The sequence below is a fragment of the Aythya ferina genome (assembly GCF_964211825.1).
Source record: "Aythya ferina genome assembly, chromosome: 5".
NCBI classification, from domain to species: domain Eukaryota; kingdom Metazoa; phylum Chordata; class Aves; order Anseriformes; family Anatidae; genus Aythya; species Aythya ferina.
This window is the reverse complement of record NC_140301.1, coordinates 5,106,118-5,120,310: the sequence shown is the minus strand read 5'-3', so window position 1 is coordinate 5,120,310 and position 14,193 is coordinate 5,106,118. Positions and strand designations below refer to the sequence as shown.

General features: G+C 46.5%; 1 protein-coding gene and 2 long non-coding RNA genes across 11 annotated transcripts in view; 1 reads left to right on the top strand and 2 right to left on the bottom strand.

Annotated features, from left to right (window-relative positions):
• Positions 1-7,411: 7,411 nt before the first annotated feature.
• Positions 7,412-14,193, top strand: part of SOX6 (SRY-box transcription factor 6) — a 381,588-nt gene continuing 374,806 nt past the window's right edge. For 6 of the 8 annotated variants that reach the window (XM_084521866.1, XM_084521862.1, XM_084521873.1 and 3 more), the window contains exon 1: positions 13,198-13,336. The gene's annotated coding sequence lies outside the window, so the exon portion shown is untranslated. Of the gene's footprint in view, positions 7,609-11,751; positions 12,081-13,197; positions 13,337-14,193 lie in introns of those variants that run through there. The other 2 variants (XM_084521857.1, XM_084521855.1) reach the window with 2 other exon arrangements.
• Positions 7,730-12,327, bottom strand: LOC311437984. 2 transcript variants are annotated; one of them, XR_014693878.1, is made up of 3 exons: positions 12,117-12,327; positions 11,327-11,752; positions 7,730-10,356 (listed from the first exon to the last, which is right to left on the bottom strand). It is a non-coding gene; the product is annotated as an uncharacterized lncRNA (long non-coding RNA). The 2 variants fall into 2 exon arrangements; XR_014693879.1 differs by having other exon boundaries at positions 11,699-11,752.
• On the bottom strand, positions 12,530-14,181 carry LOC311437985. The gene is made up of 2 exons (XR_014693880.1): positions 13,276-14,181; positions 12,530-13,199 (listed from the first exon to the last, which is right to left on the bottom strand). It is a non-coding gene; the product is annotated as an uncharacterized lncRNA (long non-coding RNA).

The window sequence follows — 14,193 nt, the reverse complement described above, 5'->3', positions numbered from 1 at the left end:
ACATAAGCATTAACAGGAATTGGAATTTATTCAGTGTCTGAGGTAAAATAAAAACCAGCTTGGATGGTGGTAACTCACAGGTGATTTATGAGTATCTCTTACGATTAGAACTAAAGTGTTTTTGTTTTTTTTTTGATTTTTTTTATATGGCACAAAGAGGTTTTTGTTTGTTTTGAAAATGTAGATGCGATAAGATAGGCAACATTTTTAATGTCAAGTTGGCTGTGCATCCTCTTGCTTCTATTAGGCCATGATAATCGCAATAGCTAAAGAATCCTTCCATAGAATGTGATGTAGGACTTCAAGGATGTGAAGTCTGAGCCTCATTACTAACTTGTATGAGTATTCTTACGTGTTATCTATTCCATTAACCTAGTTCCTGATACTGCAGAAGTTTATATGCCTAGAATTATACAGAGTGAATAATTCTATTAGAGTAAATTGGACTACCACAAATGTGTGAAGTGAAATGTGCATGTGAGTCTTCGCAGGACTGGGACTTTTAATGGTGCTCTCGTTACACATAAATATAATTGATGTGAGCAGTCTTTTATGAATTACGTTTCCCAACAAAGAAATAGGATAAGAAGATGAAAAGTCCAGAAAGGATAGGCCCCAGCTTTTCAGAGACAGATGCCTACATTTGCATGCATCCGATATAAGCAGATAGGGATCTGTCTAAATCGAGCTTGAGGCATGCATTCTTTGAATTATCTTTTTTTTTTTTTTTTGCTCAAGTGACTTGGTGTAAGTGACTTGTTCAAAAAACACTCTGTAGGTTTGTAGCACAGCCAGGAATAGAACCCACATCTCCTGACTCACACTTGTAGACCAGACTTCTTCTTTAATTTGTGTGAAAAGTGAATTTGCCATATTTCGATAGGAGAGCGAACTGGTTCGTGTTATTGCTACCGTCCAGTGTTCCGTAATTTTCTTGCCATGATGACATTCAGTGAAGGTGTAGAATTGAATGTGGGCTTATCCTGTGTGGATGCAGAGCATCTGGCTGATACAGACAAATGGTTTGCCACCAAAAAGAAAAACTTGGAACTGTAGATTTTTAATGCACAGATCTTGTGCTGTTGCAGTGTTAAGAAGTCCTTGTTGTTATGAATGTGCATTATGAGTATATTGTACACAGTCCTGGTATGCAAATGTGTAGCATTCAGAGAAGTGAAATAATTCTGTGTTATTATTATCTTTGTAAATTGCATCTTAAGAGTTTGCTGAGGACTTTATGACGGCAGTTTTCTATAGTCACAGCCATACAGCACAAAGTGTTTCTTTCATTATTAACAATAACTGAGCCAATGAAAATGCTTTTAAATATACACCAGACAAGCAGTTATCCAGCTCTTCCTTCTTACCATCCACAAACCATCTTTTAGCATCTTATAAACCAGCATGTAAAATAGCTTTGTAAACATCTGCTTTTCATTGTTAATTGTCAGGGAAAACTAGAGATTTAAATGCTTTTGTAGCATTCCTTAATCCTATCAGAAAGGATAGCTCTAGATGCTTCTCCTTTCTCGCTTCAGATAGCTTCTTTAGGCTGCTGTTTTTTTTTTTTCTTTTGCTTTCCTTTTTTTTTTTTTTCTTTCTTTGGTTTTGTTTTCAATATTGGTAGTTTCCATCTACTTACAAACAGCTTGTTTCATGTCTCAGTTTGAAAGGTCTTGCATATTCTACTCCATGTGGCAACTCCGTAAATTTAAACAAAATATACTGTGTAATTATTGATTACTGTGTAAAACGTGTTGAAAACCTACATTCTTTCTCACTAGGATCTGCTCAGCATTTTCTTTCATGTATAAACTATTGGATTAGGTATTGTATCTTATATATGCAATACAAAACCAAGACTATATGCTGATGCTTTCCTGTAACAGTAAAAAAAATAAAAATTAAAAAAAAAAAAATCATACCACTAAAACACAATTATTTAAAAAAAAAAAAAGCAAAACAACAACAACAAAAAAACATTGCCTTTATTTTGGTTAGCTTTTCTGTTCTAATAATCAAGTCATTAATGTCAGTTGAGTGTGTCTGGCAATAATTTACTTAAGGTAGCATTCATAACACACAGTAGCTGCATTATACAGGAAAAATAAATCTATTCATGTTACATTTCCTACCTTTAAAGCTTTTTTTTTTTTTTTTATTATTGTATTTGGTTCTGGATTTGTAACATTTGACTTTTTGCTTCTTACACACATAAAGGGACCATTCATGGTTTAAAACTATTTAATATTTTATATTTCTTAGAGGAATAAATCTTTTTTTTTTTTTTTTTTTCTTATTTTGTCAAATCTGCTTCATTGGGAAATGATACTATTTTCAATTAGAGTTTGAATGTTTCTGTCTTTTCTCTTTTAACTTCAGTGGTTTTGAAGTGAAAGTCTACTAGTCTACATAACTAGTTTCTCCAGCTATGTGCTGAATTACAGTTTTAACAATATTTAGATTTCTTCCTGTTTTCTTAATTAAATAATAGTTTAAGGGAACTGTTACCCATTCATATTTTTATTCCTGCTTTTCCATATTTACTTCAATAACTTCTTAAAAAAAAAATTGTTACACAGACCTCAGCATCACTGCATGTAAAAATAATTGAAATGACATATTGTTGCAGTTTCTATGACAACCATATCATGATGGCGATGCTCTCAAAAATTTATAAACTGCGATTTCAACTATGCTAATACTGAGCAGAGTTAACATTTATTTACTTAGTATTCTTGTTAGAATTAAGATGTCAATACTTCATTAAATAAAAGAGAGAACAAGGTGTATTTTGGTGTTTTTCGTTTGCTTGATGTTGGTGTTTTTGTAAAGGAGTTCTAATTTTTATAAGAACATTTAAAAAAATCGAACTGTACTATATGCAATGCTGATGAAGAGCTTATGCAATCAGACAAAGAAAATATATATCATCAGTCACAAACTTTTAAATACGACATTCCAAAATAACTCCTACGCCGTAATCCACCTTAATTGAGTTACAAATAGCCTTGTTTTGCTAGTGGATTATTTAAAGCCCATTTATTCCTAGTTCTTTTGTCTTAGATGCTAAACCACAAATGTTTGTGACACGAGAGTACCGATTCACTTTCATAAATAAAGTCAGAAGCATAAGAGTCTGTATGACCAGGCACAGAATTATAAACCGCCTTAAAATATCTGCGGAGATTACCACTTTATTTTATTGTAAATGTTAAAAAGCTTTTGCCTGGTAGCTTGAATTATTTTTTCCGTATTAAATACATACCTTCAGTATAATCATGCTATTCCATCAATCCGCAGGCTTTTCAGAAGTTAGCTGATTTTAACAGTTTGACAGGGAACTCTATTACTCAGGCAACACTCACATTGGAATCAATGAGTGTTTTACTTGAGTAAAAAATTTAGGACCAATGTAAGATGCCTTATTCAAGTTACTTCATAATTACGGACTGCAGTGACTTAAAAAATAGTGAGTTTTGCTCTAAAAACATAGTTATTTTATTCAGTTTAACTTACACATATTAAAAAAGTGTGTTTTATATTCCAAATTCATGATTCTCGTGTAGAAGACTTATTGATCATTGATTCAAATAGGAAATAAAACACCTTTCTCTTCCAGTCATTTGTCTTAGGAAGATTCCAAAGCAGTCAAGTCACATTTACTTTACTTCAGTCTTAAATTTGATATTATGTTGGAGAAAAAAATCATATAATTGAATGTTCACATATGTTGAGATCATGTCGCATTTTAGTTTTTAACAGTCTGAATAGTTTCAGCAGTTTCTGCCCAGTGGTCCCAGTTCAGTAAGCTATATTTAAACATGTTTTGAAAGATTTATACAGTGCTTTGCTTCTTAGTCAACTTTGGTGCGAGAAGTTCCTACTGCCTATTTTGGTTAGAAAATGTGAGGTGTTCTTAGGGGTGATCAAAGAGAGGAGACAGCCATAGTGCCCATTCAGGGTGCCACCAGCTTCATAAGCTTTGTGCAAAATGGGACCGTCCAAAACAGCTTCGTACCCCCAAATTTCTTTGTAGGCATTTTCACCTTTTTTCTTGATATTTTCTAAACCATTTATCCATGGTCATCTTGATCCTTGTGACCAGAAGCATGCCCTTCACATGCACAGCATTTGGGCTTGTGGGTGAAACAATTGACAGTGACACAGGCCTACAAGTTTAGGCTGGATTATCACAAAATCACAGGAACATCTTAAAACTGATGCAGTTTAGAAGTGCACGGCAGTAGTGATATAAAATACAAAATCATTGGCCTACCCTGAGCACTTTTATTTCTGTTCATGCGGCATACGTATGTGGCTTAGTGGCAATGCATTTGTTTGTCATGTGGGCCAGTCCCCAGGTCAAAGACAGCTTTGTGTATTTATTCTGGCCTTCGGGGTTTTTTGGTTTTTACATAGTATCTTGTTTGTAACATGTTAGTTAGGTCAGGAACTTTAAAAATTGTGCTCTGTTGTTGGGATTTTTTTTTTTTTTGATGTACAAAACAAAAATAAACTGATAGGTACAGCGCTATACTATAGAATTTATACCTCTCCAGCTGAATTCCAGCAGGCACTGTCAGGATGGGACGTAGCCAGTAAGGAGAAGAAAAGCCCCGTGGTGCACTGATAACCCCTTACAGTAGCCCGCAGGGACTGCAATAATCACAGTGAGCCAAGGCTTCCCTGTGAATGAGATTCTAGGGAAAAATATTCAGCAGCCTGCGCATTCGTATCGTGACCTACGATTTGCTCGGGGCTGTAATACAAAATAGGAGCAGCGTGGGCTGTAAGGGGTCTTGTAGCGTGCGTGCCCTCCCAGCTCCTCAAACGTGGGGGGCCCAGAGGTGCCAGTATTTGTCTGTCTGTCCTTCCTCCTTCACGAGGCACAGCCCGTGAGCCTTGAGGCTGGGGTCTCTGGTCCAGCAGAGGCCCCCCAGGTGTGTGCTCGGGGAAGAGGTGCCTTCGTGTGACTGCCGTGCTCGCTGCTCGTGTCATCTGTGTGGCCCTGACTTGCTTCTGAAAGGGACTTTTGATGTGATCATTCACCTTGAAGTGCTTTTTTTCTATGATAACAGCGTTTTGTGGTCATCCTGGTACACTGAGGTGGCAGTAGAAAAATTATCAAGGTGACAACTAGACAAGTCCTGCTGTTAGACTGGGAAGAGCAAATGCTTTTCGGTGGAAGAAGCACCTTCCCCACACAGTTACCTGCAGCACTGCTTCTCTTGTTTGACTCCATACCTGCACAGGACCAGCCGTGCAGTCCTCCTATCATTTCTAATCACACCTGAATGTACCTGCCTTTTTTTTTTTTTTTTTTTTTTAACTTGTCAGCTTTCTCATGATTCACAGCAGCGCTTGGTTTGCCGGTGCAACTTGTGACCAGGAGTTGGGCGACGGGGCTGGTGCGGGGCGCTGGGCGCTCTCCGGCGCTGGGGGGGCAGCAGCGTCCCCCTGCGGGCAGTGCCCCGGGGGGGTCCCTGCGGGCCCTCAGCTTTTTGGTGTCAGTGGGGACGGCATCACCGCGTCCTGCCGCTCAGCCGCTGCGACGGCTCCCGTGTGCCTGGAGCGTGCCTCAGCCCCCCTGCGCTGAGCCCTGCCACGGCGGGAGGCGCTGTCCGTGGGGCACAGCAGCCCCTTGTTTTTTTTTTTTTTTTTTTAAAAAAAATCCCCTTCTGTTGCAAAAAAAGAAAAAGAATCAAACGTAGATGATAAGCTTAGGCTCTGACCTGCGAGCACCCGGAGGGCTGGGGAAGCCCCGGCCCCGGGCGAAGCCCCGCACCAGCGGCCGGGGGTGGCGGGGGGCAGCGCAGGGGGACGCGGGGCGGCCGGCTCGGGACAACTCCTCCTTCTCCTTCTCCTTCTCCTTCTCCTTCTCCTTCTCCTTCTCCTTCTCCTTCTCCTTCTCCTTCTCCTTCTCCTTCTCCTTCTCCTTCTCCTTCTCCTTCTCCTTCCATTCCGCCCCCTTTCCTCCCTCCCGCGGCCCCGCGGTGCCGGCAGCGGGCTGTGCGCTGCCTCTCGCTCTGCCGCTGTTTGTTTTGCTTCGCCAAGTGCTAATCCGAGAGCTCCTTGGCAGGCGGTCGCTCTGGCTGCTGTATGTGCGCTGGCCTCACGGTGGCGTTTTAAGCACGTAAACAAAGCCCGAGCGAGCCGAGAGGCGAGCGTGTTTTCTAGTTTACCTTTATTAGAATAACAGTTCCGTTAATGTTTTGGAGAAACCAAACCTGCCTGCGATAAGCGGCTCCGGCGGCGGAGATGCGCTGCCCGGCGCCGGGGGAAGGTGCTCGCATCTGCCCGGCCGGCGCGGAGCCGCGCAGAGGTAGAGCGAGAGCGCGCCTCGTCCTGCCGGCCCGCTCTCACCTGGGGCTGTTTTTCTTCCCCTTCTCTCTCCCCTCCCCTAGCCCCCCAGGAGAAGTTTACAAAGAATGTGATTGAGAGCGCAAAGCGGCAGATGCCGACCTTAAACTCCGGCTTGATTTGAGCGTAACGATCTGAGGAGACGCAGCCCTGAGCCGCCGCCCTCATTAATCCCGAAGCATGCCCCTGGGACCCGAGTTCCCCGGCGAGAATAAACCCAATATAGAGTCGTCTTACCTCCGAGCCGGGAGCGCAGCGTTAGAGGTAGGAGAGGGAAGAGCGCGGCTCTCCGCCGGCCCAGCCCGGCCGCTCTGTGGCAGGGCTCCGGCAGCGCTGCCGCCTGCCCGGCTGGGATCCGCTCCCCGCCGTGCTCCCCCCGCCCCCCGGCAGGCAGTCCCCAAACTCAGCCCAGCGCAAATCCCCGAGTCGGGGGCAGCGTTTCGAGTCAGTCCTCGCTGGTGCAAATCCCCCGTGGCTTCTCTCCGCCAGAGCGTGGAACAGAATTGCCGCTTAGCCTGAGTTTTTTTTTTTGTCAGGCTGTCTTGGCAATCTAGGAGCAGGTAAGGCGGCTGCTGGCTGCCAGCGATTCCCGCTGCACTTGCAGAGAGCAGCAGAAGCCGGTGGAAGTGGGAGTGTGGTCTGCTCTTCATTAGGGAGGGGGGAACGGACCCTGGAGGTGATGCGGGGAAACACTTCTACTTCCTCGCATTGTGTTTGTTACAGATCACGGGCGCTGGGCTTTTATAACATTCACTTCAAGCATTCTCAAACCCAAGCGGAATAAGTTCTGATCCTCCCCTTTAGTTTACACTGGGGTTGTCAAAGGATTAAATAAATGAAACTTTATTTGACCGTGGAGTTTACAGACCCTGGGATCCCTGCGCGCTCTGGCCTTATTCTAATTCTATAGCGGTAATTACCCTTCGTTTCTTTAAGTGCAATAGATTTATTGCCTTAGAGACTATGCACAGTTTGATTGAATTATTCATTTTTTTTTCTTTGGTGTAGACTGCATCTGGGGACTGATGTGACGTGTAGATTTTTTTTTTTTTTTTTTTTTTTCAGGAACAAAGGGAATGTGGAAATGAAAGAGAGAGGGAGAGAGAGGCTGGCAGATGTGATGAGATGCGGTGAAGGTGTATCCAGCTTGGCACTCCCACTCCTCTCTTCTCCTCTCATTGCAGCCCTGGGTGACTCTCAGGCTAACACAAACAGCTTTTCTTCCGCAGCCTGCCCTCTGTCACTGTAAGTACAACAGCCTTCTCTTATCAGCATGCAAATTCCAGCCACTCACTACCTTAGCCTGGTGTTTGCACTTTAGATTTACAGAGGGGACCTTTAAAATGAACTTTCCGAGACAGGAAGGGGTTTTCATATTAAACTTGCTTTTATTTTCTTTGTAAAAGTTTATGTGTTTTTTCCATTTTTTTCTCTCTCTCTTTTTTTTTTTTTATATATATATTTTTTATTTTTTTGGAACGGGGGAGGGGGGGACTGGGGAGGTTGTTGCTGCGGCTTTTTGCTTTACTGTCAAGATGATGCACAGTTTCAAATGAAATTAAAGTCTCCTTGATCCTGTTTCTGCCAGGACAATACACTGTGTTGGCAGATGACGCTCTAAAGAATTCAGAGGTTTTTGTTTTCGGTCAGATCTTTAGCTTTGGGCGTTACAAAATGCAAACGTCCCCTAAATTTTGAGGAGATCGCCAGAGGTTCTGGTTCTAGGGGAGCTCGCATCAGCTGATGGGGCTGCTTGTGAAAAAACGTGCAGTGATATGCTTTTATCTTGTCTGGCAAAACTTTCTCCCAATCGGATGATCAGGCTTTAACTTCTTTTCCTTTAGCTTTCTCTCAGATGCTGTTGGTTATTTTGCAAAAGTTTCTCTGAACATCTTTAACATGCCTGTGAAAAGTCTTCATTGTCGGGGAGTGTCAGGAGAGGGAATTTTGAAACGTGCCTGTTAATTGCCCGGCATTAACTGGGGGAGAGAGGGGAGTTTAGAATTGTGTGAATGACTTTTAAGGCGGAATTTCTTGCTCTTGGAATCAAAACTTCAGAGACTGCTCCACCAACTCTACAGGAGTTGTAGGTTTGTTCATCTGTTTAAAGACGGGCTGCGTAAAACTTAACGCACAGACAGGTTGCTTTGCTTGTTGAACATCGCTTTACTTTTGTGTATTTAATGAGAGAGACGGCGCAAAATGCGCTGACAGCTGCGAACAGGTAAGTGCCCCGACGTGAACTGAGAGGCTCCGATTCCTTCCCGCTGCGGGGACCCGGAGCAGCCCAGCAGCCCCCAACATCTGCCCGCGCTGGCTGCTCCGGCTGTCTTTGCCCTTCCTGAAGAAGAAGCTAGAGAAGTAACTTAAAATGCAGTCTAGTCTCTAAGCGCATGGCAACGCTAGAAGTAAAAGCGTTTTCTTGTTTCTCTGCACGTGTGTACGTATCTGCACGGCGGATGTTCCCTTATGCAAACAAAGAGGGAAACGCAATTATTCCTGTGCAGCGCACATACACGCAGATTTGCATACAATGCCCACGGAGTCCTCGTTGTCGACCGCGGAGAAGTTGAAGCGCTCTGGCAGTGTGCGCTGCATCTGGAACTTAATTGATCACACAGGGGAAGCAACAAGCTAGAGAGTATTACTCGCGCTCCGCCTGGGAATGCGGACACATCCCTGCGCTGTCCTGCCCCAGCTGAGTGTCATTCCCTGCACGGGATTTTCGGGAGTGCAGAGGGATGCTCCTCTGATTTGGACCTAGGTGGGCGGTTAATTTTTTTTCTGCTGCCTTAATTATCTCTTGTCCCATTACCGCCTCGTACTTTATAAGTTGTTCGAAGGAGGAGGCTGCGTTTGAGGATGTAGGAGTTTTTTTTTTTTTTTTTTTTTCTTCTGTTTTTCTTGAAAGAAAAACACTTCCAGCAATAAATTGGTGGGGTAGTGAACTCGGATAGGACGGGTCGCCCTTGTGTTCTGCTTACATCTGCTTCCTTGCAGAACTCTTTTTTTTTATTTTTGTGCGCCAAAGCCACTAGTTATGCGTAAAGTCAGGTTGTTTCCTTTACTTGCAGCAGGTCGAAATGTATTACAAGGAAAGTGTTACTGACCTATCGCAGGAATTCTTACAATTAAAGACTAAAAAGGACGTAGCGATATCTGGAAGGGAAGCTGCTTCCTGTTGGTAAATCCATACCTTAGATAACTGCAGCAAGATGAATAGTTTGAATTAGCTGAACGCAGGTGAATACACACTCAGCAGCTGCAGTCGAACAATTTACCCTGTCTCCGAATTACAGGTTTTTAGGATCTTTCATTAAAATTGAAAGAATGCATGGAAATTAGCTGCTATGCCCTCAGCCAGCTAATTTGACGGTAAAGCCTTCCTAGATAAATTTCAAGTTCTGTTTCAAGGTGTTTGTTGCTTGCCGGGTAAGACTCGATTGCTCCTGCTATCGCAGCGGAATCGCCACAAATACTTTATGAACCAGGTCCGTTATTCCACGAGGTTCTGGCTTAAAACTTATTTTCCCTGGACTGGACTAGAGAGGGACGATGGTAGCAAGGCGGAGGCTGCGGTGTGCCCGACTCTCGTCGTGCTTTGAGTTTTACAGCTGGGTAACAAAATGAGATGGAGCCAGAGCAGATGAGTTCTGTGCCATCACGTTGCTGCTCGATTTTCAGCACGTCCTTAGAAAGCAAGGTTCATTTGCGGGAGGGCTGAGCAGACCTCTGGTTCTAACCTATTCCGCACATTTCTACTCCAAGTAGAGGAGGAAAGCGAAATGAGGCTTTCTCCTCGTCTTTTTGGCCTCTATAAGTTAGGAAGCTATTTTAAAATTAAAAAGTTTCTCTGTTACTAACTGTTCCAGGCGCCTTCTGGAAAATGGGGAGAAAGTGCCAAAAATACAGAGATGAATCAACAACTTCTCTCTCTCTCATTTTGTGGGCTTGAGGTTGCTTTCCGCACTCCCATCTTAACAACAGTTTAGCCTAGGTGTGAATAATATCAAAAGAGGGAGACGCTGGCTTTGCAGCGCTGTTTGCCCACCTGATCTGCGGGCCCCTGCCAGTTTGAAAGGCTCTTTTATGTTTACCTTTGGCATGTAAAAATACAGGGGAGAGACTTGCTGGGCTTTGCATTACTCCGTGCCTTTGGCTGATTCTCTCCTCAGAGTTTTCCCCGTCTTTCTCCCGGATTTCCCCCCCCCCCCCCCACTTCCCAATTAGCACTTCCAGAGGAGCGTGAGTTCCTAAAATTGGCGTTCAAGTCCCTGTCTGTTGCCTTTTGCTGAGGGAGAGGGAGCGAGATGTGCGTGGTGCCGCTGCTAAAAGCTCGCCCTGCTTTTAGCGGGTGCCGGTGCCCGTGCCCGGCCCGGGGGTGCCCGTGCCCGGCTTCCCCCGCCCCGGGCCGCCTCCCCGGGGGGATCGGGCTGGCGGCTCCGGCCGCCTTCTCCGTGCTCCCGGAGCCAGGCTCCCCCCTCGGCTGGGATTCACACTTTGTTTCATCAGCTTTTTTCCCCCGGGCGGGCTCCTCAGAGCCCCGTTTAGCAGCTGTCAGTCAGCGCTCCTCCAGCGCCTTCCTCCTGCGTCCCCGCCGGCCCCAGCCCGCGTCCTGCGGACCGGTTCCCCCTCCCCTTACCCCCCCCCGCTCCCTTTCTTCTTCTTTTCTTTCTGTCCATCCATCCGTCCGTCTGTCTGTCCGTCCTCTCCTCCTCCTCCTCCTCCGGGAGGCTCGGCGGCGTGTGCCCGCCTCCCTGCCCGGCCGGGGGGCGCCGGGGGGGCCGCGCCGGGAGCTCCTCGCCGCTCGCCCCCCGCAGCCCCGGCCCCGCAGCGGCTCCCCCGGCCCCCCCCGGCCGCCCTCCCCTCCCCTCCCTTCCCTCCCTCCCCCCTCTTCCGGGCCCCGGCCGCCTCCCCCTCCCCGCCCTCGCCCCCCCCTCTCCGCCCGGTAACTTTCTGGTACCTTTCCTCACCACTCCGGGCAATCAGTGGTCATTAGAGGAGAGAGGTTTTAGGTTTCATTTGTCTAATAGCAATGTGAGTGGTGATAGCTTCTCGGGGATGCGGCTGGCAGCCTGGGGTGATTTCACTTTCTGTTTTGTGCTCACTTTCTCTGCAGTTGTTGCTTTCCCCGCTCACTCGCTCTGAGCCTCCCTCTCCCTCTCTGCCTTTCCCTCTCTCTCTCTCTCTCTCTCTCTCTCTCTCTCTCTGTGTTGTCTCATCTTGCCTGTGCTGTCTGGGCGGGGGAGCCCTGCCTCCTTTTGCCTTCCTCAGATCAATGCCCTGGCCACTCACTTTCTGATGTTGCACGACGGGAAATGCTTTGAATACTTACGACATGGCCGCTCACATTGATTGCCAAGATTGACAGCAGTAACCATCGCCTTCACTTGTTTCAGGAGGAAAAAAAAATAATAATGAACCTGATTGTAACCAAATCTCCAGGCAACCCATCCGCAAACTTCTAACGATCGGGATCCTGCACATCCATGGCCCGGAGAAACACCAGCAGACTCTAGTTTTTTTTCTTTTATTTTACCGAATTGCTACCCATTTATTCTCCCTTCCCTCCCCCCTTTCACCTCCTGCTCTCTCTCTCTCTCTTTTTTTTTTTTTTTTTTTTTTTTTTTTTTTTTTAAATGAAAATTACCGAAGCGCGTTGCAAAAAAAAAAAGGAGGCTCTCCCAGTGCTTTGTGCCACACTGGATCCCGAGGAGGTAACCAGGAAAAAAAAGCCCTATTGTGTTGTATACCTGTTGTTTGCTGTGGTGTGTAGTGCTGCGTTGCTTGGTGGCGGCGGTGGTGGTTTAATGGGTTTTCGCTGGATTTATGTCGCTTTGCAGGAGAGAATCCGGTTCCCCCTGCGCTGTCTTTAATGGGTTGGTAGTTGCAATTGAGTAAAGGAGCAGCGTCCGGAGGTAGATGTGTTGTTTAGCTTTTAACGTTGCTGAATTCACCCCTTCCCCCCGCCTCCCCCTGCACGATTATTTACTTTTGTACCACGAGTTTTTTCTCCCCCCCCCCCTCCCCCTTTATTTTTTCTTTTTCCCCCTTAGGAAAAAGTAGTTATAGTCTCGTCCCCGGGAGAGTTTCCGGGGCTGTTTGAATCCCGAGGTTTCAGAGACATTAAGGGACCTCAGTGCCTCGAAATCACAACACTTTCTCATCCTCCCCGAGTAGAGTTTATTTTAAAATGTAGTGACAGATCAGCGCTGTATTTTAAGATCACCCACGGCAGGCGAACACATGGTGCTGGGAAGATATTGTACGTAAGGAACTAACACGAGAGGGAGAAAGAGAGAGAGAGGAAAAATAAAATCCGAAATAAATCTTTGCGAGCAGAGCGCTGCTGTCACTGCTCCCAAGTGTTGGCGTGGGCTTCTCTTCGCGGCTCACCCCGAAAGACGCGGGCTGGAGCAAGGCGAGAGGAGCTTAGTGGTGCTTTTCAATTCTCCGTTAAGTTCGAGGTGGGTGACTGCTTTGAAGTTGGCCACAAATGAGTGCTGTGCGCGGAGCAGGGAACCCTACAAAGCTCCGGGACCCGCCGGCGGCGATGCCGGGTTCGGCCACAGCGGGGCAGTGTCCCGAGGAGCTGCGCTTCTGCGGCGCCGCCTTATCTCTCCAGGCAGGGGGCTCGGATAAAGTTATACGGAAAACTTTAAAATTGATATCGCACCCGAATTCGTGATACACGAGGGAGGAGGGGGGGGGAGCAGTCCATCATCGGCGAGCTCTGTTTCCACCCGGAGAAGGGGCGATGGGTGCCGCTTTGTGGCTACGTTCGGCTTGGGATTTCTTGCTGCCGTAGCTCTTTGCCGGAGGTCATGCAAATCGACCTTAAAAGAATGCATAAGCCATAAATTAAAATAAACCCTTAGCCAGAGGCTGATCCATAAGTAGACAATACCTAACCTGGACAAAACGGCTTCCTTTGCGAGCTGAAAAAAAGAATAGTGCCTAAACTAAATGCGAAGTAAGTTCCCAGGAAGTATTTCACTTATTATTATTACTCTTCTTCTTCTTCTTCTTTTAAAACGCAGCAGTGACAGTTGCAAGAGCACAGCGCAGCTGTTTGTAGACAGTGCTGTAGGATCCGAGGAAGGCAAGGTGTGTCTGGCGGAGAGCTTGCTCGTTTCCCGGCTTTCCCTGCCTCCGAAGCTGTTTGTTTTTTGATCGGGGATAAGCAGCCTCTTTAACCGTCTAAGCAATGTAATGTTTTATCTCGAATAACGCTCAAGAGTTTACGAACAGCTCTGGGTTGCCTGCAAATGTCACACGCGCGCACACAAGCTGCGCAAATAGGCTCGGAGTCTCAGGGCTTGTTGTTTTTTCCCGCAGTTTTTGACAATCGTGCCCTTCACGAGCCTGAAAGGACTCATCAGTGGGAGCTAATGAGCGCGCCTCCGCGGCTCGCCCTGGCGCGGGAGGAGCGGGCACCGCTCGTGTAATGCATGCACGGGGGGACCGCCGGCGGCAGCCGGCCGGGGAGGGCAGAGGCACGATGCGAGCAGGGAGCAGGAGCAAGGAGCAGGGAGCAGGAGCAGGGAGCAGGTACCGCTCGGCACCGGCTGCCCCTCTGCCCCCGGCTCCCGCTCCGCTGCCTCCCGGCGCTCCCCAGCAGCGCGCAGTTAACCCGCTTTGCAGCAGGGGCTGCGTGCTGCCGCAGAGCAGGGCCTTGAGGTCACTCGGAGGCACTGATCATATCGATTTGATTGCTGGCTTTGCTCTCGGCAGGCCGTTTCGCAGCGCGTTTTTTTTTTTTTTTTCTTTTCTCTCTTTCTTTCTTTCTTTTTTTTTTTTTTTTTTTTTTTTTTAAGGACGGGAAGGAGG